General features: G+C 34.4%; 1 long non-coding RNA gene across 1 annotated transcript; it reads left to right on the top strand.

Moving 5' to 3' along the window:
- The first annotated feature begins 11,246 nt into the window (after positions 1–11,246).
- On the top strand, positions 11,247–23,777 carry LOC116423170. Its single transcript, XR_004233655.1, has 5 exons — positions 11,247–14,572; positions 15,396–15,459; positions 15,922–16,061; positions 17,395–17,569; positions 23,337–23,777. It is a non-coding gene; the product is annotated as an uncharacterized LOC116423170 (long non-coding RNA).
- Positions 23,778–25,371: the final 1,594 nt, after the last annotated feature.

Raw genomic sequence — 25,371 nt, 5'->3', positions numbered from 1 at the left:
TTTTTTGTTGTTTATTCCCTTAATCTCATTTATTCTGAATAGTAGTTTTATTCTCTTTATGATCTTCTTCTTGCCTTTAATAGAGCTTAAAAATGAAAATAAAATGAAACCCAACACTTTTGATATTTAAAATTAACTGCAAACCTCAGATTCTGTGGGTCATTCTTGTGTTTATCTAGGCGTTTATCTTTATCCTCTTTTTCTCCATCTCTTGTTAGTTTTGTTAAATCAAAGCTGGTTGATAGTTCTCTGCACACTTTTTGTTCCCTTGAAACTGTTTTCCCTTTTTTTTTCACAGATATTGTTTATTTGTGTAGTAAGAATCACCTTGGAGAAGTCACAACCTCTCTTTCTTGGGCTAACCTTTCTCATATAATTTTAAGACATGAAATTGTACTCATTCCTTCCTCGATTAGAAACCTGCTTTCTCCATATCTTACAAGCGTGGTAGAATATCCATACTTTACCCTTTGGTCCTTCACAAGCTTAAAAATGGATTGGCCTCTTATTCTCCCATTTCTTTTCCGATGTTGCCATCATTTCAACTTTTGCCCATTAGTTACATTTATTGCTGTGTCCACCTTTTGAAAAATAAAATGATCATTAAGACAGCTCAAGATTATATCCGCTGTCCTGCTTTTGGCAGAGAAAAAAAAAATCAACAGATATCATGATAGCTGAGGTTCCCTGTCATTACTATCTTGTACCTTGATGCCAGGTTTGAGATCTGTTTCTGGAGTTCCTGTTTCATATTATTTTTCTTTTTTTTTTCTTTATTAAAGCTTTTTATTTTTCAAAACATATGCATGGACAATTCTTCAACATTCATCTTTGCAAAATCTTATTTCCAATCCACCCCTTCCTTCACCACCTTCCTTAGATGGCAAGTAGTCCAATATATGTTAAGCATTCCATATTATTTTTCAGGGTGTATTATTGCCTATCATATTCTCCCAACATTTATTGCTACTTTTCTTTCCTCAATTGATCTAAGATGCAAATGTTTTCCAGCCACTTCATTCTTGTTTCATTCTTTGTATTCCTGTCCATAGCACTTAGCTAGCACATAGTAGTTAGTTCATAAATGCTTGTTTGGTACAACAATGCTTGATTAGTACAATGCTGATTAGTTGGGAAAAGGCTAAATAAATCACAGTTATGGCATATGAATGTTCCAAATGGGTAGGTGACCTAGAATAAAGGATCTATAGGTGAGAAGACTTTTTTTAGTAGTATTTTACTTTCCTAAATACATGCAAAGAGAGTTGTCAATATTCACCTTTGCAAAACCTAGTGTTCCATTTTTTTCTCCCTTCTCCACTCCTCCTCTCTCCTCAAGACAGCAGGCAATTCAATATAAAATAAACGTGTAGTTCTTTTAAACATATTTTGATATTCGTTATGCTGTACAAGAAAAATCAGATCAAAAAGGGAAAAAAACACACACAAAAAAACAAACAAACACAAACAATAACAAAAAGGTGAAAATACTATGTTTTGATACATATTCAGTCTTCCTAGTTCTCTCTCTGGATGCAGATGGCACTTTTCATCACAAGTCTATTGGAACTGACTTGAATCACTGAAAGGGGCCATACTGTTGGTCATTACATAATGTTGTTGTTATTGTATCTAATGTTCTCTTGGTTCTGCTCACTTCACTTGACATTAGTTCATGTAAGTCTTTCTAGGCTTTTCTGAAATCAGCCTGTTCATCATTTCTTATAAAACAATAATATTCCATCATATTCATATACCATAACTTATTCTACTATTTACCAATGATTAGGTATCCACTCAATTTCCATTTTCTTGCCACTACAAAAAGGGCTGCTGCACACATTTTTGCACATGTGGGTTCTTTTTGATGGAAAGAGTTTATGACAAAATAAAGCATAAAGAGGATCACAGTGAATAACATAAATGATTTTGACTACACACCATTTGAAACATTTTGCATAAATATATAGCTAAGATTAAAAGGGAAACAATTGGAAGGAAAATCTTTGCAGCATGTTTTCCTGGTAAAGGTCCAAAATTAGAAAGAATTGATTAAAATTTGTAAGAATAAGAGCCATTCCCTAGGTGAAAAATGATCTAATGATGCAAATAAAAATTTCTCAAGAGAAGAAACCCATTCTATCTATAGCCACATGAAAAAAAAAATGTTCCAAATTACTAATAATTAGAGAAATAAAAATTGAAGCAATTCTCAGGTTCTACCTCAAGTCCATAAGATTGGCAAAGATAAAAAAGAAAATGATAAATACTGGAGAAGATTTAGTATGCACTATTTGCGGATATGGAATTGGAAAGCAATCTGGAATTATGCACAAAAAGTTATTAAATAATTTATGCCTTTTGACACAGCTATATTATTTTCTAAACTGTGAAAAGGGGGTGAAATCTTTATTCAAAAGTAGAATAACCCAATCTCTATATTTTTGCCCACCTGCATTTTTGATTTCCTTCACAGGCTAATTGTATAATATTTCAGAGTCTGATTCTTTTTGTACAGCAAAATAATGGTTTGGTCACGTATACTTATTGTGTATCTAATTTATATTTTAATATATTTAACATCTACTGGTCATCCTACCATCTGGGGGAGGGGGTGGGGGGGAAGGAGGGGAAAAATTGGAACAAGAGGTTTGGCAATTGTCAATGCTGTAAAGTTACCCATATATATAACCTGTAAATAAAAGGCTATTAAAATAAAATAAAATAAAAAAATAAAAAAACAAAAGTAGAATAAAAGAAGAAAAAATTATTGTATTTAAAAATAACATTTTATTTTTTAATTACAAGTAAGACAATTTTTAACATTTGTTTTTTAAAATTTTGAGTCCTAATTTTTTTAATTTCCTCCTTTCTATCCTTTCTGAGATGGAAAGCAACTCAGCATAGATTATACATGTGTAATTATGTATTGCACTTTTGAAAAGCAAGTTTATAAGACTACAAATGACCATTCTTCAAGGAAAAATGATTAACTCAACATTCAAGCAAAAAATACCATAATAGAACACACTTAATATAACAGTGTTTTATAATTAAGAAATGTTATAGTTTTAGAATACAAAAATAGCAAAAATAGTAACAGTAATAACAAAAAATAATTGTAAAGACAGTCTATAGCTTTATCCATCATTTCTATAGCTAAAATGCATACATAGATTAGCTACTCCTTGAACTTTAACTATGGTCACAGTAGTCAACATAAATAAGTCACAGGTTTGTCAGGGGTGGGGAATGCAGGAAATAGCTTTATTAGAATATAAAGGCAGAAATGAAAAGAGAAGGAAAGTATTATAATCTAATTTTCAACCTAAACTTTTGCACAATCGATTTTAAAGGATCCAGAGAAAGGATAGTTAGTATCCTATGAATTGATTCATTGGGGGATTGGAAAGGGAGAATGAAGTTAGGAGAATAATAAATTTAAAAATGAAATTCTGAAAGCACAGATAGAGAAAGAAGGGCTGTTTAAAGTGACTATTGTGGATGCAGAGGAAACTCATTGACTAACTTAAATTTTTAAAAAGAGAGAGAAACATGCCACAGAATACAATGGCATGATCAACCAGCAGCATTTTTTTTGGTCATTATTCTGTGCCAGGCCCCCTCCCAGGCTGGCAGAAAAATAAGACAAGAATGAAACAGTCACTGTACTCCTGTACGAATTGGGTGTGGAATGTTAAAGCTCAGAATGAACTACAGTTATTAAAAAGTATTAAAAAATTAATAAAAAGATAGTATATTGTATCATACTGGGGGAAAGAATTATATTTCACTATATTGACCATTGCCTAGGTTGGATAACAGACAGTGGAGAAAGAACAGAAACATTTAACTTTCATTTTAATTCTTTTATTTTTCCCAGGAGAATGTCTTTGACTGAAAAAGAACAAAAAAGACTCAAAGAAAATTAAACTCAGGTGAGCCAGTGAATATTCATGCTGACTAACTGGCAATGATCTTTCTGAGACAGTAGAATATAGGAGAAACACTGTAGGACTAAACATAGACAAATTACAAAATTTCCCAAAAAGAAACAAGTATAATCTGAAAAACTATAATCCAAAGAACTCAACTTCAATTTTTGGAAAAATTCTGGTATATGCTATTTAGAAGATGGTCACCAAACATCTAGAAACAAAAGTGGTAATTACAAAGATGCTTCATTAAGAAAGGACATATAAGACTGACCTCATTTCCTTTTTGAAAATTGGACAGGTAGGTGGCAATGGATAAAGTATTGGGCCTGAAACCAGAAGGACCAGAGTTAAAATCTGACCTCAGACACATTTACTATCTGTGTGACTTTGGGCAAGTCACTTAATCCTATTTGTCTCAGTTTCCTCATCTGTAGAATGAACTGGAGAAGAAAATGGCAAATCACTCCAATATCTGTTCCAGTATCTTTTGCCAAGAAAACCCCAAATGGGATCACAAAGAATTGGATATAATTGAAAAAACTCATCAAAAAACAATACTAGATTGGTAGATAAAAGGACTGTAGTAGATATAGCTTGTTTAAATTTCAGCAAAGCACTGACAAAATATTACATTTTGCTATCATAAAGAAAGTGGTTGTTGTTGGTTTTTATTCTTTGTTCTGAGTTTTAACACTCCTCACCCACTTCTTACAGGGGAACAGTGACTGTTTCATGTCTTCAGAAAGGAGATGTCATGACATGCAAGTGAATTGGACTTAAGTGAGGGAGAGTTGGGCAAGGTCACCTGCCTCACTTTCCCCTCTGGAGCTATCTGGGTTCAGTAGCCAGACATAGATCAGGAGGACTGGATATGGCTCTGGATGAAGTGGGAGACCTTGGCTTTTTTAAGCAAAGATCTTTAATAGGTGTCATTCATGATTAAGAAAAAAGTAGACTATACAACAGTGTAGTTAGGTGAATTTGAAACTCATTTAATGGCTGAACTAAAAGGATAGCCATTAAAGGTCTAATATATCTTGGAAGGATGTGGAATACCTCAAAGATCTGCTCTCAGTCCTTTGATGTTGAGTTGTTTTTTTATCAATGATAAAGGCAGAGATGATATCCTTATTAAATGTGTAAATGATAACAAAGTGGGGAAGGACAATTAATTTGTTGGGGGATAGATCTAGCATTGAAAAAGATCTCAACAGACTAGAATATTGAGCTGAATCAAATAAGATAAATGTATTAGAAAAAAAGGTAAAGTCTGATGATTATGTTCAAAACATCCTCTTCACAAGTTCAAGAAAGAACAAGAAAGCGTAATTAGAGAATAGCAGTTTGCCTAAAATAAATTTAGAGATTTTACTGAATAGAAAGCTCAATATGAATTGTCAGATTGATATGGTGGCCAAACCACCCCCCCCCCCCAAATAAACTACTGATACCATAAATTACATTAGGATTAAAATAATGTAAAGAATGAAGGACTAGGGTTATTCATTGTATTCTATTCTAGTCAAATTAGATAAAGAACATTGTATTTGTTTAAGGACTCATTTTTGAAAGGACTTTGATAGGTTGGAGCAGATATAGTGGAAGGTGACCAGGGTAGCACAGGCCCTTGGAAATATGCCAAGTGAGAAGTGGTGGAAATGAGAGAAGGAAGGAATAAGTATTTATTAAATACCTACAATGTCCCCAACACTGCTAAGCAATATACAAATATTATCTCTTTTGAAGAAATGCAGATGGTGAATTTGAAGAAAATAACATATAGAGAAAAAGGAAAGAAAAGAAACATACATTTATTAAGTGCTTGTTATGTGCCAGGAATTGTGCTAAGCACTTTACAAATATTATCTTACATAGTGCTCACAACAACCCTGTAGGCATGTGCTAATATTATCCCTATTTTTACTGTTGGGAAAATTGAGGCAAACAATTTAAGTGGCTTGCCCAAGATCATGCAGCTATTAAGTGTCTGAGATCATATTTGAATTCTAGTCATCCTGACTCCAGGGCCAGCACTCTCTTCAAGTATTTGAAGGACTCTTCTGAGTAAGTATGATTAAACTTGTGTATGGTTCCAGAAGTTGGGACTGAGAGTAAAAGAACAGTTTTACAGGAGTAGATTTGAAGTTTGAGAGCAGGAAAAATTATAATAATTACCCAAATGTTCAGAACATAGTAGCTTTCTCCTGTTTGAGAGCCTCTAATTTGAAGGTGAGATGTCTAATTTTGGAGATATGATAGAAGAAATAGTCTGTCATGTACTGACTCCATCAAATAACCTATGAGCCTCCTTCTCCATCTGAGATGATGAGTGATTCTATGATTTTGTGTCTTGCTTGAGTTCATGTATCTACTTAGTAGGAGAGCAAAGATCACACTCAGATCTTTTGATTACCAGTTGGGGGATCTTTCCATTACACTATATTCGTTCTTTTCAAATAATTTTCTCCCTTTTAAAAATTGGTTTTAGATTTTATTATTTTTTATTTTTCCTAATGCAACAGTCTCATGCCATTCACATTCATCCTTTTACCTTTTTATCTATAGATATGTACTCACAGACAGAAGTATTTTTTTAGTTGCCTTCTAGACAAGTTACTAAATTTAATGTGAGGGCAAAGGAACACATCTGAGTCCATATGTGGAAAAGCAGAGGAGAGAAGAAATAATATTCTTTGTCTTCCCTAATGTGTTTGTTCTGTGCAGCTCCTGTGGCAGATCCTCAGGGAGAGGGAATCAGGAGTTCATATGGTGTGTTGGCATTCTTCAATTGGTCAATGTGGGACTTTTGTAGGAGATTGTGCTTATGGCAGAGTATACCCCCAAATGGAGTCTAGCTCTAAACATGACAGTGAGTGGTATAAATTTAGCCTAAAATTATGTGTCTGATCCTCATGAGGTTTCTGAATTCAGTCCTATGTCCCTTGAGAAAAGGTACCTGGACAAGTTCCAATGGTCTTGTAATGGAGAGAGCCATTAGTACCCAGACAGAGGACTATGGGAACTGAGTGTGGATCCAACATAGTATTTTCATTTTTTTGTTGTTGTGTGCTTGCATTTTTTCTTTCTCATCTTTCCTCTTTTGATTTGTTTTTTTCTTATACAGCATGATAATTGTGGAAATATGTATAGAAGAATTGCAAATGTTTAACATATATTGGATTATTTGCCATTTGGGGGAATTGGGGTAAAGAAGAGAGAAAAATTTGGAACAGAAGATTTTGCAAGGGTGAATATTGAAAACTACATATGCATATGTTTTGAAAATAAAAAGCTTAAAAAAATTATCTGGAGATTGGCACCAAAATGTGATGTGGACATTTTGAAAGGGGGGAAGAGAATGCAATTTCTTTTCTTCTTACCATCTCCACTTTTTCCTCCAACCACAGTGTATTGTATCCTTGAGAATTTTTGTGTTCCTCAAGTCTCATGTTGGGAATGATACCATTTGTTCCTAGATGAGTAACAAATCATGAAGTACTTCATTCTTCAGAACAAGGAAACAAAGCTCTTCCAAATCCACCCAAAAAACTTAATAGGTAACTTCCCATATATTATGAGACTGAAGAATTTGTCAGCATTATTGCTGTTAATTTTTTTTAAATTAATGATTTCATGATATAGGAGCTCCCAATGTGAAAATGCCGAAACCAGTGGCGCTCAAACTTTTTTTTGTTTCAGAATCCTTTTGCATTCTTGAAAACTGAGGATTTCTGCAAAGAACTTTTGTTGTTATAGGTCATATTTAATAATATTTATTGTGTTATATATTTAAATATCAATTTTTATTATGAAAATAATTTTGAATTTGCAGATCCCCTGAAAGAGAGACCATATTTTGAACACTGCTTCCCTACATCAAAGCAGACTGATAAATCATCTGTATCTTACAGTCTTACAAAATTATCTGGGGCATTGGATGCTGAAATGATATACCTGTGGCCACATAGTTAATATATGTCAGAGGCAGAACTGGAATGCAGTTTTTCCTACTCCAAGACAAGATTACTCTTTTTGCTCAAGAAGAAACCATTTTAGATCTCTTAAGAATCTGTAGATAAAATGAATGAGAATGCAGGTAGAGTAACAACATTCCTTCAAGTGTTTTTCTTTTTAAAAACACTTTTATACATAACTGACCCTTTGTAGAACTCAGAGTCATCTCAATTGATTTAGTCACCAAGTAACCCCCTGGAACTCTGTATCACTGACAGGTAGATTGTCCCAGAATTCTTCTCCTGATAGAAATTGGATTTCCCCCCCTTGAAGAAGCAATATGACATAGCATAAATAATATTGGTCTTGTAGCTAAGAACTGGGTTCAAGCCCCAGCTCTGCCATTTGTTACTTGTTTTACTTTGAGGTAAATTACTTTTAACTCTCTTAGTTTTAATTTTTTTATTTAGCTGAATAGTTGGATAATGAATGTGTGGATGGACAAAAGGTTGATAGATAAGATAGATGGATCATAGATATATAGGAGGACAGAAGGTAGTTGATCAATTAGATATATGGATGGACAGAATATAGATGAGATAGATAAATAATATATCTGAACAGAAGACAGATTAATAGGTAGGTAGGTAGGTAGATAGGTAAGTAGGTAGTTAGACAAACAACCATATAATTTATTAAACACTTAGATGGCAAGTCCAGGATATATGTATGATTATGTAAATGTAGCAACATTGGAAAATAGTGTCCATTTTCATCCTGATCTCTTCTACCAATAAATTCATTTTTAACCATTCCTACATGTATCATAGCATGTAATGCTTATATAACTTTAATCACTTAACTTTCCTGACCTTCAGTTTCCTCAACCATAAAATAAAAGAGTGAAACTAGGAGACCTCTGGAGTCTCTTCCAGTTCTAGATCTATGATTTTTGTATGGAAGTCTCTGATTGTTTGTGGTCATTGGTACAGTTGTGGTGCAGTTCTGTTCTTTTCCAACTTGTGGTGGTCCCTATGTTTCTAAGTTTCTCTTCTCTTTTAGGATTCACTATATCCTTTGGGTGTGACCTTAAACCCTATGCACCCATAAGAGATCTCTATGTTTCATAAGCATGATTATGGGACACGGGCACTGTGAGCTAGTCTCTGACCCAGTTTCTGGAGCTTAGTAGGATGGTTACAACATAGTTTTAAAATATGCTAGCTGTGGACCTAGCTGGGTTTGAACCAAACCATAAACTAGCTTACAGCAATTATGCATGTCCCAGAGTGGACAGAGGCTGAGTATGTGTACTCATGCACCCTCTGGTTCCCGAATTCTAAGTTTGGTTAACAAGCTCTTAGGAACTTCCTAGCTCAGTAGGCCATCAGGATCTTGGTGCTGCCGGGAAGGTCAAAAAGATTGCAAGATAGATTAGGATTTTAAGAGCATAGATTCAGAGCCAAAAACAGCCTGAAATCATTCTCTCTTTTGACGGATGATGTCACTGAGGAAAAGGAAACTTTCCAACTTTGGCTTCTGACTTTCTCAATGTCACACAAATAATATCAGAAGCCAGAGTTGGAAACTGGATATTATTATAGTAACTAAATATTATAATGAGAATTTATATATCTTCTAGCTCAGTATATCATAATTGTAATTGGTATTCCTTCTCCTGCCTCTATCTCATGTCTAAGCATCCTGGATAATTATTTCCTTTCTTTTCCTTCCTCCCAAGGGGAAGTAATTATTTTCAAAAGTGTCATTTACATTTGTCCAGGAAGTTACCTGTTAAGTTTTCTGGATGGATTTGTAAGAGCTTTGTTTCCTTGTTCTGAACACACTGGAATACTCCAGAATGGGGGGAAGGAATAACATTGTTTCCTTTGAGGATTCCTTAAACCCTTACCTGAAAGTCCCATTTCAGTCCTTTGCATTTTTATTAGTACATTTTTATATTGACTCCTGGTTGTTTTATAATGTATTATATTAGTAATATAGTATATATTATATACTATAATTTGTTTGTTATTGTTGTTCAGTTATTTCAGTCAAGTCCACCTCATTGAAAACCTGTCTGAGATTTTCTTGGCAAAGATAGTGGAGTGGTTTGCCATTTTCTTCTTCAGTTCATTTTACAGACAAGGAAATAGACAAATAGGGTGAAATGACTTGCCTAGATCTTTTATCCAATTCACTATCTAGCTTCTCTCCCCATATAGTTACCTATCTCTTATGCCTTCTCCCCACATTTTTCCTCATTTGCTTCTTCCCCTGCCTTCTTCTGTCTTGTTTGATCTGTCTAAGCCCAAGTCCTCTATTTTTTTTTTCCAAAGTCAGAGGCAAAGGAGAAATTTGGAAGGAAGAGCAGAGAGAATAGTAGCTATATTAAAATGAGGTAAGAAAAACTGAGAGACATGAGAAGAGCAGGAACATTGGACAAAAGCAGTCTAGAGCTTTATTCTGTTCATGCTGATGTAATTTTTATCTCACTGTAGAGGTTTGTTCTTTCTGTTTTAAAAATTACCACTCTTCAATATACTTGGTCAGGGATTAGATGAAGAGTGGAGTCAAAGCCTGCCCAATCCCCTTAGTTCTTCAATAAGCTCTCCCCTATTTCCTTTGTATAATGGATCCTCACTAGTCATTTCAATACCTCCCCTTGCTGTTCCTGTGTCTTCTGCTTCTCTGCCATCATTTTTCATTGATTCTTTTGCTATTCATTTGGTTATTATACTCATTTAGTTATTAAAGTGTGCTTGTCATCTGGTTTCCTAATGCTAATCATTGTCCTTTCCAGTGAATAAACAAAGAATCAGGTATGCAAAACATTATTTCATAATTTCTTAAATTAATGAACAATTCAGGTCCACAAGAAAATCCAGTAGAAAAATATGGTTCTGAATCTGTTTTTCAGTGGCTTTATTGATTTCAGGGATTGATTTTTCTTATTGATGCCCAAGCAACAAAGTGATTGCATTGTATTTGAGTAGAAGAAAATGGAAAAATTTCACCACAAAGCAATAAAAGAAAGGCCATCAACTTGTAATTGTGCTCTGCCTATTCATGCTTTCTCATTCACATCTTATCTGTCTCGTTATATAGTCCCTGCTATCTGTCCCAATTTTATAACCAAAACTGAAATTTTTAGTTAGTAGTAGGACACAGATGCATAGAGATAAACAAAAAGCATAGAGCTTCAAAAAGACCTGGGTTTTGGTGGTAATTAAAAGATTGTTCCTTACCCGACTTTTTGAAACACTACTAATAAGGATAAATTATGCTGGCACAGGAAGTTCCCAATTTATCTTTCTATTTGTTTTTAAAACAATTGCTTAGAATTCAGAACTCATTTTCTTGTGGAAACAATTCAATTCACTTCAGTTCAGTTCAGTTCAGTCTTATCTAATGCAATTCAACAAAACAGTTAGGTACTTGTGTGTACAATGCCATAGTATGAAGGATATTAATTATTTAATAAACATATTACAGCTCCGTGATAAGCAATTGCTTTTTTAATCACTGAGTGACAGTGAAAAAACAGAAGAAACAGAAAGTTTGGATATGATAGTTCCTCTCTTTGCAATTTTTGGATTTGAGGATAAGATGCAGACAGATACTAATATTGTAACAAGAAAAGTTACAATACACACAATACAAAGTGGTGTATGAGGCCCAAAGGGAGAAGAAGATCATTATGGAAAGGGAGGAATAGGAATCAAGGAAGGCTTCACAGAGGAGTTGAAGATGGAGAAGAATGGACTACATAAGAGTAGAGAGGTGAACATAGTGAGTATTCAGAAAACCAAATAGTCCAGTTTTCTTAGAAAATAAAGCATTCATGAAAGAGAGTTATACTATAGAGACTAGTGCAAGTTGGTGGCAGACTGTGAAGGGCTTTGAAAGAGGGTTAAATTATCGTTACTATATAGTAGGGAGTAAAAGGACATTTTTGAACATAGGCATGACATAGCCACATCTGTGCATAAGAAAGACTTCAGGAAATTCTATGAAGTGGAGTAGTGGAGACTGGAGGAGTTCGGGAAAATTTGCAAGGCTGTTTCTAAGTTAGTAGAGAGGGTTTTCTTGACATTAAAGGTTGTGGGAATAGAGAAAGAATGGGAAGAGGTATCAGAATGTTAGAGATGTTAGGCTCCATGCTAGCTGATAAAGGCCAACCTAACCTGCAATATGAACTCCATAAATTTGAGTGGAAACTCCTAAAGGCGCCTGCCATCTTTTTGAATTGGCTCTTTTCTTCAATGACATAGATCTGAACATCTCAGTTCCCACACATCCTCTCTGACTAATGATGGTTTCCCATAAAATCACCATAGCATGTTGGAGCCTGTCTTTACTTTTTCTTGATGCTATAAATTGTACCTGGGATGTGCTTGGGATGTCTGCCTATCATCCTTTCCCTATACCACATGACCAGTCCATTTTCTTTTCCTATCATATATTTCACCATTGACACTTTTGACAATTGTCTTTCAAAGTTCCTTGTTGTTTATAGAGTAGTATATTATTGCATCTTCTCCATTGTCTACTATATGATATTAATTTTTAATTCTTCAGAGACCATTATCATCCATATCTCATGGCCATCCCATAATACTTGAAATGCATAACAATAATATAAATATAAAATATGCTATTTTTTGGTTTGCCTCCTCTTCTGGTTCTTGGAATTCTTGACACTGTCTTTAGTAGTTCTGGTTGCCAAATTATGTTGCACCACTCTGTGGAGTACCTAAGATGCCAGGCCAGTGGGCTTGTATTTTGTTCTAGAGACAGTAGGAAGCCATCGATTATTTTTGCGTTGGATGATGATGTGGATAGACCTATGCCTTAGGAAGAAAATTGTAGCACTTATGCAAAATAATGGTTAGAAAGGAAAGAAACTACAGATAAGAAAAGTAGAATTCTATTTTAATAGTCCAAATAAGAGTTGATGGGGGCTTGAACAAGGGTGGTGGCAAAATAAATAGAATGGAAAGGATAATAAAAATACATTGAAAGGAGAGTTTCTAAGTCTTGAAAACAGAATGGATATTAGGAATGTGGGAGAGGGAAGAATCAAAGATAACATCAAGAATTTGAAACTGTGGTACTAGAAAAGTGGTGGTGAGGAAGAGAGAAAGTCTAGGTTTAAAGTAAAATGGTAGTGAGGAGGAGAAGTCTACATTTAAGGGGGAAAAGTTCAATTTTAGTTATTCCCAGTCTGAAATCAACTCAGATACAACTCATCTGGGACTAAAGTTTAAGCAAGATAGGTTTAGATATAGAGATCTGATATAGAAATGAACTGCATTGATGTGACACATGGATTATTGGAGTGGTTGAGATCACAATGAGTGTATAATGAGAGAAGAGAAGACCAAACACAAAATCTTAAGGGATACTTACATTTAGAGAATGGGAGGAGAATGATCCAAGAAATATGAAAAAGCAATTTCACAGAAACCAAGGGAAGGATGAGTATTCAGTAAAGGTTAGTCAACAAAGTTAAAATCCATATAAATGTCAAGGAGGATAAAGACTGAGAAAAGGGTAACATTTAGTCACTATCATTGGTGATAGTTGAAGACTAGCTTCAGGATTAGGGGCAGGGAGAAAGTTGGAAGCTAGATAGCAAATTGTTACAGAAGGAATGTTTTTTGAGGAAGTTAAGGATACCTAATGTAGACCAACAATTATTATAAATCAGGACTTGGTTTATTGCTTTGTTTTTTGCTTAGGCTTAAAACCGGTTAACAATGGAGATTAAATTTAAAATTGTGTGTGCATACCCTATCCCCATTCCCACCCCTACCTATCCCCAGTCCAGTTTTTAAACATAATTTTTATGTTTAAAATTTTTTAGAGGATAGGAGACTCAAGAAAAGGTCCTGAAGGATATAGGAGACCTTTGTATGTATATAGGAAGGAGAAAAAGAGCCTGTAGACAGAAAAACAAAATAGGGCTGAGAGGTTCCTTGGGGTGAGTTGGGGGACTATTTTATTTAAAAAATATTTTTAATGCCAGAAAATTCAGCTGGCCATTACGTGTGGACATTGATTTTGTAATGTAGGGTCACATATGCTATAATTAGTGTCCAGAGCTTCTCATTTCACAAACACATTGCCTGACCCCTGAAGCCATGGAATGGGGAAACACTTAGAAAACATTCAGTGTCATAGTTCACAATACACATTATGGGAGATCTTTCCTTGAAGATTCTAGGAGGAAGAAAATAGAATTGAAGAAAGACCTATGGCTAGGTGCCTAGAACAGTAGAGGGACAGGAAACATTTTGACTAGGAACTCTGGCACTTGTGGTAAATTTATTTGAGCAGAAATCTGGAAGGAGGAGGGAAGAGAGTTTAAGATATGATAACATCTATACAAGATTGAGAAAATCAGAGGTGTATGATGGTACTGCAGAGCTGAGAGCCCAGAGTGTTTAAAGGAGGGATGGTTTGAGAGGTTGAGAAGAATCATAGGATCATTGATTTTTGCTCTAGATGGGACTTTTGAAGTTATTGAGTCCAAAACTCTCATTTTAGAAATGGAACAACTGAGGCCGAGAGTCATACAGCTAAGTGTTTTTGAAAGAATTTGAATCCAGGACTTCCTGACTTTAATTGCAACTCCATTTATCAAGCCACATTGCCTCAAGAAGATTGTAAGCCAGGTATTGAGTTTATTAGAGAGGGAAAGGAATGATTTGGAAGTTTTTAGATTACAGCAACAAAGCTCTGGAAAGAAGTGTATGCTCAAAAGGAAAAGGTGGTTGCTAAGTGATGGTGGCAGAAGAATGGTCTAGGAATATCAGTGAGAGGCTTAGATAATACCAATTTTTTTTCCTGTCTCAGTGCCTCGGGGCGTGAGAGAGGAACCTAGCTTTGGAGAAGTATTAAGAAGTTTTCTGTCTTTTGAAAAATCCTAGCTATCAAGGAACAATTGAGATGGTGAAAGAAAGGCAAAAAGAACTGTAGAATGAAAGATGATTATTTTTTTTATTTCTTTGTTTTATAAATAAGTGAAGTTCCAGATACCATAGTGGAAAGGGAAGGTAGAAAATGTCATAAAAAATCATGATTTGAGTTTACTAGGCAGATGTTGGAATGATGACTGGGATATTTGATTTTTCTTCACCATTGATCCACCTAATCATTCTGGGAAAAAAACATGTCAGTCTGGACCTTGGAGGGTATTAACCCAGTACTTCTGCAGGGATGGAGAGAGAAAGAAAACATTCTTCATCCCTATCTTTCTTCAGTTCTCCTCAGATATTATTTCCTGGGGTTCTTCCCAGCTGCCATTCATTCTAGTTTTAGTTGTAGTATATTGTTGTTTATATAGTATAGGACATTCAGGCTTGGGATCTTAGAGCCTTGGGTTCTCAAAGTTTGGATTAAGTAGCTGAACTTGGCTATTTAGCACAGACATGTCTTGATTCTCCTACCTGACATTTAGGCCTTTGACTCTTGACTGATATTTTTGTTGCTCAACAGGGAAAAGGAAAAGAACATGAAGTTCTCTCTGTGTTCCTTGCAGAAGAGGGGACATTCTCTCTGGGTAAGATTTCAGAACCACTTTTCTAAGAAAAACCATCAATAAGCAGTCAGAAATTTTCCCAAATGTTAATCCTTTCCCTTGAGTCATTCTCCTCCTTCCTCCTCCCCCAAACCGGAAGTGATCTCCTCCCCCTTGGAATTCCCATGGCTTTCTCTTGATACCATTCTGAATGTACTTTAACAGTTTACCTTGCATTAAACATATTTTTGTTTTCTTTTTTCTCTCCCCCTACTAGCCTATGAACTAGATGTGAAAATAAAATGCATGTGCCATTTATCTTTGTAATCTCCTCATAACGCTTAGTGCTCAATAAATAATCTTTGAATAAATGATTTTTATTAAGAATAAAAATATTAATTTAAATAGTTTTTTGAAAATCTTACTGGTTTTTAGTTGAGAATAATAATAACACATTTTCATCTCTCTTTACCATTACAAAGTGCTTTCACTTCCCATTTCTAGTAAAGAGCAGCTGTGGAAGTTTTGAAATACCATGAGAAAAATCACTCCAGCATTCTAGGTTGTGAAGAAGCAGGAATCCCTCAATGATTCAACAGATAAATGTCCTAGCCTTAAAAAAATTACAGCCACATCTGACAGAAGTAAGTCATCTGTGTTAAGGCCCTGGTTCTTTGATGGAATTCATTTTGGTAAATTGAGTCTCCTTTTTAGACATAAATATATGTGGAAGCTAAGTAAGTTTTCTCTGTCCTGATCTAAGCAGTCCTTGCTTTCCTTTGCCTCTTTCAGAAGTGATTAGTATAATTCTTAGTCCCCTGGTGATATTTGATAATATGGTCTTAAGTCTTGGGAAATTCAGCTGTCATGGACTTCAATCAAAGGACAAAAATATTGCTGCCAGTTCCCTGGTTTTGGCATTAGTCTGAGAGCTTCCTTTATAACAGTGAAATAACTGACATGGGACTTTTTAATTTCAAGATCACTCGCTCTTACTTTATCACAGTCTTCAGACTCAACTCTCTGTCTCCTCTGTAGATCATGGCTTGGCATCCAGGGCAGAGAGGTTTGCTTTTATGTCCCATGGAGTGGTTATGGGTATTTTCCTGAAGGCAATTTATAAAACAAAGCTGAGGTTATGAAAAATGGCCCATGAAGTCTGGAGTGTAATTTCAGCTCTCTGTGAATGGAAGATGAGAGAAAGCCAAGTTAAGAGTATGCCTTACTGCTTATCAAGACTAAATAAAAGAAATCTGCTTTGACATGGATTCAGGTTGCAAGGCAATAAAAATTTTGTTTTAACAATGTATGAAGAGGGGTTTTCTTTTGGCCAGTTTTCTCAAAAGGAGGAGAGAACATTCCATTCCTGACTAAAATTTTCTCTCTCACTTATTTTTACCATTTTATATTTCTACCCACTCAAGAAATACATGGCCATTGCCAATTTGAAAATTTCCACATTATCTAAATGCTTTTGGGGGGATTGTATAATCCCAAATGGCATCGGGAAATTCTTCTATTTTCTCCATACCTTGTCTTTTCATTTTATAGAAATAGAACTGTGTCAAGGGAAGAATGGATTATGAAGATCCATTCCTGGTACATGATCAGGTCCTTCCTAGTGCATCATACAGAATATATACAGAGATTCATATGCAGAGATTCTCTTCTTGGTTTCAATCCAACACGTGGAACTACTGGGAGCCAGTTTCTGGCTATGAGTTATTAAGTTGGTATATTGATGTGATTTTTAAAAATATTTTTTCTAACTGATTACAGAGTTGGAAAAATTGATAGTTTGAAAAGTGTTGGATTTGAATTGAGTTCACATAAAAAATTATGAAACTGACCTCTCTGGACAGTGAATGATGATACTAGGAAGGGTAGCTGTGCCTTTGTCCATCTAGGCACTATTTTCCCATGGTCACATGATGACTCTGTTTTTTTGGTGATTTGTTTATTCTTTTCTAATATTAGATTAAAAACCATACTTAAATGGAATTGCATAGCAGTGACTTTAGAATTTGGGACATCCATCAAAGTCATTACAAGTTCAACTGAGAAGCTCAGAGCCCTAAGAAAAATAGTAATCAAATACCCTTTGGATATTCAACCTATAATGTGGCTGGGAGAAGGCAGAGGGAGCTTCAAGGTATGTATGTGTGTATGTGTGTGTGGGGGATGTTGTCCTAATTCTGGAAAGCATATGAAAAGCTAGAGAATTATCTTGGAGGGGAAGTATGAATACACACTTAACTAGGGTAGAGTAACCACAACTTTTAACTCAAGGTACCAAAATTTAGAGGACACTGATAACATTTATCCTTAATCAACAGAGGAACAACTAAGCTTAGCATCTAAATATCAAGAATAATTATTTATGATAGGAAACTATTTTATAAGATGGCATGCTCTTTCCTTACCCCATCTCTAGGACCCACAGTTTTTTTTTTTTAATTATTAAAGCTTTTTATTTTTCAAAACATATGCATGGACAATTCTTCAACATTAGCCCTTGCAAAATTCTGAGTTCCAATTCTCTCCCTTCCCCCATGTCCTCTCCTAAATGGCAAGTAGTCCAATATATGTTAAACATGATAGAAATATACGTTAAATACAATATATGAATACATGTTTATACAATTATTATGCCACACAAGAAAAAAATAGAAGCAAAATAAAATGCAAGCAAAGAGCAACAAAAACCAGTGAAAATGCTATGTTGTGAACCACTCTCAGTTCCCACAGTCCTCTCTCTGGGTGTAGATGGCTCTCTTCATCACTGAACAATTGGAACTGGTTTGAATCATCTCATTGTTGAAGAAAGCCATGTCCATCAGATTTGATCATTGTATAATCTTGTTGTTGCCATGTATTATGATCTCCTGGTTCTGCTCATTTCACTCAGCATCAGTTCATGTAAGTCTCACCAATCCTCTCTGTATTCATCCTGCTGGTCGTTTCTTAGAGAACAATAATATTCCATAACATTCATATACCATAATTTATTCGGCCATTCTCCATTTGATGGGCATCCACTCAGTTTCCAGTTTCTTGGAAGTTTCTTGCCACTACAAAGAGGACTGCCACAAACATTTTTGCACATGTGGGTCCCTTTCCCTCCTTTAAGATCTCTTTGGGATAAAAGCCCAGTAGAAACACAGCTGGGTCAAAGTTTGATAACAATTTGAGTATAGTTCCAAATTGCTCTCCAGAATAGTTGGATCTGTCCACAGTTCCAACAATAATGTATTAGTGTCCTAGTTTTTCCACATCCCCTCTAACATTCATCATTATCTTTTCCTGTCATTTTAGCCAATCTGAGAGGTGAGTAGTAGTATCTAAGAATTGCCTTAATTTGCATTTATCTCATTAGTAGTGATTTAGAGCATCTTTTCATACGACTAGAAATAATTTCCATTTCTTCACCTGAAAATTGTCTGTTCATGTCCCTTGACCATTTATTAATTGGAGAATAGCTTGAATTTTTATAAATTTAAGTCAGTTCTCTATATATTTTAGAAATGGGGTTTTTATCAGAACCTTTGAATGTAAATATGTTTTCCCAATTTATTGCTTCCCTTCTAATCTTGTCTGCATTAGTTTTGTTTGTACAAAAGCTTTTTAACAATATAATCAAAATTATCTATTCTGTAATCAATAATGATCTTCAGTTCTTCTTTGTTCACAAATTCCTTCTTTCTCCATAGATCTGAGAGGTAAACTATCCTGTGTTCTTCTAATTTGTTTATAACATCATTCTTTATGTCTAGATCATGAACCTATTTTGACCTTATCTTGAATTATGATGTTAGGTGGGTCAATGCCTAGTTTTTGCCATACTAGTTTCCAGTTTTCCCAGCAGTTTTTGTCAAATAGTGAGTTTTTGTTCCAAAATCTGGGGTCTTTGGGTTGTCAAATACTAGATTGCTATAGTTATTATCTATTTTGCAGGACCCACATCTTAAGTGAGCTTCTTCTCAGGCCTGTTTTTTCCCCAATGTCCTCCCTAATATTTACATCACAGTTATCCTGGAATCACCCCAAAGAGATGCCTCCCTATTGTCTCCCTTTTTCAACTGAATTGACCTTTAAAAATTCATTTGAGAATAGAATTTTCAAGCTGGATGCTTTGGGGCCAAAATTTCTGGTTTTAACTCAGACATTTTCATTTATGGGAATGTGTTAATCCATGAGGCAAGGCAGTAAATCCTCTCAGAAACAGATTTTTTCCCTACTAGATTAGCTCCAAACCAGCTTCTTTCAGAAGGCATTATGTCAAGATAAACAAACTATCCCTTAATAATAGTTACAGAACTTGTGTTAGAGTCAAGCAGGGCTTCCTTCTAGGAAAGGTCATGAGGCTTTCTTTATTGTCTTTGCTTTCATTTAAGTCCCCCAGAGAAGTATTGCTGTACTTGATAACTGGCAAATGCCTCATTATTACTTGGGCAAATTTGGAGGAGAGACTAGTTATATCTTGAAATATCAACTAGGTTGGTGGCTCACAAATAGCACAAAATCCCATTTTTCCAAAACATGGTATTTAATTAATTAACCACATTCTATTCCCCTGTAGGGGAGAAGAAGAGGTGTTTCATATTAAAATATATGACTATAGTCCAGCATGTGGTACACAGCTGCAATCCCAGCTTTTGAGTTCTGAACTGCAGTGGACCTTGCTAATTGGGTAACTAGTTTTAGCATTAATATGGTGACTCCCTTAGAGTAGAAGACCACCAGATTGCTTAAGAAGGTGTGAATCAGGCTAAATTGTAAACAGAGCAGGTTAAAGCTCCTGTGGTTTTCAATACTGGAAACTGGCCAGCTAGTAGCCCCTGTACTTCCAGCCTGAATGAAAAATGGAGACCTAGGAAAGAAAGATAGAGAGAAGATATATGGCTATGATGTGGGGCTGGATCAAAGGATCAGTAGGAATCAGGAAATACTAATCAAAAATATTGATTCCATATCGTCAACAGAGAGAGAATAAAGATAATAGCCCTAGGATATGATTAATCAATAACAATGAAGATGGAAATTTAAGAAATTATTATGGATGAGAAGAGGAAGGAGCATATTCCATACTAGGCTGCCATGCTCAAGGTTAGTGTATGTAGAAAAGCCTAGACAAAAGCCCAGAAACTCAGAGAATGCATCCTGAGGGTTGGATCAAGAAACTCTTCAGACATACTTCCCTTCTTATCCCAGTCACAGGGTATTAAAGGATTTGGAATCTCCAAGGAAATAGATATATACTTCAGTCATCCAAAGCTGTAACTCAAAAGTAATTTTTTTGCTTACAACTATTCCTGCATATGGTTTCTAGGTTTTTTAGTACTAAAGTTATAGTACACATCACTCAGTTTATCAGCACTCATCATTCTAAGCACTGTGCTAGATACTGGAGATATAAAGAAAAAAATTAAATAATCTGTGACTTCAAAGAACTACATTTTATATATGTACTTAAAATACCTAAGAAAATTGTGGGCTTTCCAGGGAGCTTAATCATCACAGAATCACAGATTGTTAGAGTTAAAAAAAAGTTATAGATTTGGGGGAATACAGAACAAAGAACAGAACCTCACGGGGTTGAGGACAACATAACTGGTTACATAACTGAAGTGTGATTGAAGTATGAAATGTGAATATGATTGGTTAAAATTTGGTTATGAGGGATTAGCAATGATTTATTTCTTCCTTTCTGAGACTAAGAAGTGCTCATTGTTTGAGTTCAAGTGCAAGACAGTATCTTTGAAAGATAACTTGGTAGTGTAAAGATAATAGGCCACATTAGGCATCCTCCATGGACAGCAACATTTCTTGAGGCAAGAATGGAGCAATGATTAGTGAGAGAACTGGATTTTTAAATATAACCCATTACAGGTCAGCTGAATCTCTAAACTAAATTGAGAGACAAAGAACTATGACTTAAGCAGTTATAAGATAAATTATAAGATAAAACAGTTACATGACAAAATCAATTAATTGTAAATAGGATCAATTAAATTGATACAGGATCAATTCAATTATCTCAATGGGGAAAGATTTAAAATACTGAGATATTTATTATTTTGCATTAGTCTTGGTGTGAGAGAGTGAGGGACTGCACCAAGGTACTGGCAGTGGCAGAAAAGAGGTACATATGAAAGATCTTATGAAGGTAGAAAGGACAGAACTTAACAATTGATTAGATATGCATGTGAGAGTGAAGGAGATGCAGCTGGATTACAAGCCTGAGTGACTGAGAAAGATGGTGATGTCCTCAACAGTAAAACATAAGTTTGGAAAAGGGGAGAATTTTGGAGGAGACATGTTTAGTTTGGTTTTAGACATGTGGGGTTTATAATGCCTACAGATTATATAGTTGGAGATGGAGAAGGGAAGAGACTATAGATAGTCCAGAGGTGCTGACTTGGGGCGGGGAGAGCTGAAAGGTACAGAGATTGGAGGTGATGGTGAGGAAGAAGACATATAACAGGATTGATTTATTTTGCATTTCTTTAATTCTTAAAAATTTGGGAATTTTAAAATAATTGTTGGTAGCTTAGATTTGCCTCTTTCAAGAACTTCCCATTCACATCCTTTGAGCATTTGGGAAATGGCTTATCAACTGGGAAATGACTCTTATTCTTATAAATTTAGACCAGTTCCATATATATATATCTTGGAAATTAGACTCATCAGAAAAATCTGCTGTAAAGATTTCCACCCAATTAACTGTTTTTTTCTAATTTTAGCTCCATTGATTTTGTTTGTAGAAAAAACTTTTCATTTTATATAATAAAAATTTTCATTTTATCTTCCAAGACTCTTTTTATTCCTTATTTGCTTTGTCATTAATTCTTCTTCTATGCACAGAAATAAGGGGTAATTCATTGCCTATTCTAATTTGTTTGTAATAAGACATTTAATCTATACCATATATATGTATGTATACATGTATACAATACATACCTGTTTTTGTACATAATATATAAGACTATACATGTCTAATAATATATGTGTGTGTATAAGATAAACAACATATAAATTTATATGTAAATATACATATTATATGCTTATATATACACACATATATAATATAGATAAAATATTTTGGTATACAGTGCAAAATGTTGGCCTATCTATACCTAGTTTCTGCCAGATTGCTTTCTAATTTTTTCAGAAGTTTCTTTTTTTTTTAAATATTAAGTTATTACACTAGTGATTAGGATCTCTGGCTTTATAAAAATACACACTACTATGCTTTTTAAAAATTTTTCCTATGTGTTATGTTTCACTAATCAAACTATTTCTTAACCCATACCCAACAGTTTCCTTATATAATTTGAAATATAATATTTCTTGCTCAGCCTCACATACTAACTGTGTCTCCCTGGGAAGTCACTTAATCTCAGTTTGCTTTAGTTTCCCCAATTGTAAAATTGGAATAATAAGAGCACCTACTTTTCAGGATTATTGTGATGATAAAATGATATAACATTTGTTAAAAGTGCTTAGCACAATGCCTGATACATTTGTTTGTGAGGTTTTTTGGTCAATATTTGATTAATTTTTGTAAAAGTGTCATACATATCTGAGTAATATGTACACTCCTATTCTCATTCGATAATCAGCAAAGATTTATTGTACATAATTTTTCTAAAATTCTATTCAAGTTATTAAGTTCTTTATTGTTTTCCTTTTGTTAGATTTATTGAAGTCTGAAAAGTCTTAGGTCTTCAGATTCCCCTCTTGTTATATTATGCTAATTGACAGTTTTAATGAATTTTAAATCAGTAAGACATCTTATTCTTTCTTTATGGAATACTGGCAACATTTACAATGCAAGAGGAATTCGAATAATCGACTTAGAAAGTACAACATCATATGGGTCATTTTCCACTCTGACAGTTATACTATTTATTTTCTAGAAAGCAGCCTCTTGAGAAGACTTCTTCTAATGTACTGTAATCTCCATCTTGGAAAGCCATGATTTCATCTTTATCTTCCTGCCATGAGATGGTAACCGGAAGAGGTCTCTTCCTTCAAAAGGTCTGAAATTCATGACCTCAACTGAATTTTTCCAGATGACCACTGTCAAGAGGAGAAATCCAATCTTTTGCTTGACTTGATAAAAGACATTTACCCTAAATGAGTTGTTCTTATAATATAATTCTGCTGCAAAAGTGTCTGCTCACTTAAAAATAAATTCTTATTTGTGATTTCCAAACCAAGCTATCTCCTTTTCAGCTGTCATCTTTATTTATACACCCCCTTTCCTGCCAGGAACCTTGCACTTTGCCATTAGAACCAACCTGGGCTTTTCTAGATGAGTTTTCACTTTCAGATAATTTCAGGTAATTACCAGAACTCAACACCAATTTTTCATTTCTTTTTTTTCCTAGTAAAATTATCTATTTTTAATACAAATTGTTTTATGAATTATGTTGGGAGAGAAAAATCAGAGCAGAAGGGAAAAACTCTGCGAGAGAAAAAAAAAGAAAAAAGTGAACATAGAATGAATTGATTTATATTCAGTCTCCTTATTTCTTTTTCTGGATGCATATGACCTGTTTTTGTCCAAAGTCTATTGTGATTGTTGCTTTGGATCACTGTACCACTGAGAAGAATTAAGCCTTTCATAGTTGATCTTTGCACATTCTTGCTATTATTGGGTATAATGTATTCTTAATTCTGCTTGTTTCATTCAGCATCAGTCCATGTAAATCTTTCCAGGCCTTTCTATAATCAGCTTATTCAACATTTTTACAGAACAATAATATTCCATTACCGTCATTTACCACAACTTGTTCAGCCATTCCCCAATTCATGGACATCTATTCATTTTCCAATTATTTGTTACCACAAATAGAGCTACTACAAACATTTTTGCATTTGTGGTTCCTTTTCCCCCCTTTATGATTTCCTTGGGATATAGATCCAGTAGTGGCACTGCTGGGTCAAAGGGCATGCACAATTTGATAGTTCTTTGGCATAGTTCCAGATTGCTCTCCAGAATAGTTGTATCATTTCACAATTCTACCAACAAGGCATTATTAGTGTCCCAGTTTTCCCACATCCCCTTCAATATTTTTCATTATCTTTTCCTGTCATTTTAACCAAACTGAAAAGTGTGAAGTGGTACCTTAGAGCTAATCTAATTTCTTTAATCCATAATGATTTAGAGCATTTTAAAAATATAACTATAGATGGTTTTAATTTCTTCATCTGAATATTATCTATTAATATCCTTTGACCATTTATCATTTGGGGAATGACTTGTATTATAAATATAACACAGTTCTTTATATATTGTAGAAATGAAACCTTTATCAGAAATATCATCTGTAAATATTTTGCCCACTTTTGTACTTCCCTTTTAATCTTGTTTCTGTTGGTTTAGTTTGTGCAAAATCTTTTAAATTTAATGTAATCAAAACTATCCATTTTGCTCTTCATAATGGTCTCTAAGCCGTCTTTGGTCATAAATTTTGACACCAATTTTTCAATACAATATTGCCTCCTTTCCCCAAACAGCTGCTTTTCATCTCCTTTGTCTCCCTATTAGAATATAAGGGTGTTTGTTTGTTTTGAGAGCAGGAACTATCAAAATTGTTTATATTTATATACCTATTACTTAGCACAGTGTCTGGCATGTAATAAGTGCTTAATAAATACTCTATCTATTCAACTATTACATTTCTATCATCTACATATCCATCTATTATGTAATTATCTATTACCTATTATATATCCATGTATCTATCATCTATCTGAAAACATATTTGTGCTATTTGTAGAGAATATATAAAAAAACCTAGCTATGATTCTGATAGTTATCTAGATTACCAAAGCCCTCAACCATTGTATTTCTTACCTCCAAACTAGACTTGTGATTTCATTCCTAAATTGCTTTTTATTTTCTTGTTCAGATGGTCTTTAATATCACTCCTACATAAAGGGGCA

Source organism: Sarcophilus harrisii, chromosome 1, assembly GCF_902635505.1.
Source record: "Sarcophilus harrisii chromosome 1, mSarHar1.11, whole genome shotgun sequence".
Lineage (NCBI taxonomy): Eukaryota > Metazoa > Chordata > Mammalia > Dasyuromorphia > Dasyuridae > Sarcophilus > Sarcophilus harrisii.
This window is presented reverse-complemented; position numbering and strand designations above follow the sequence as displayed.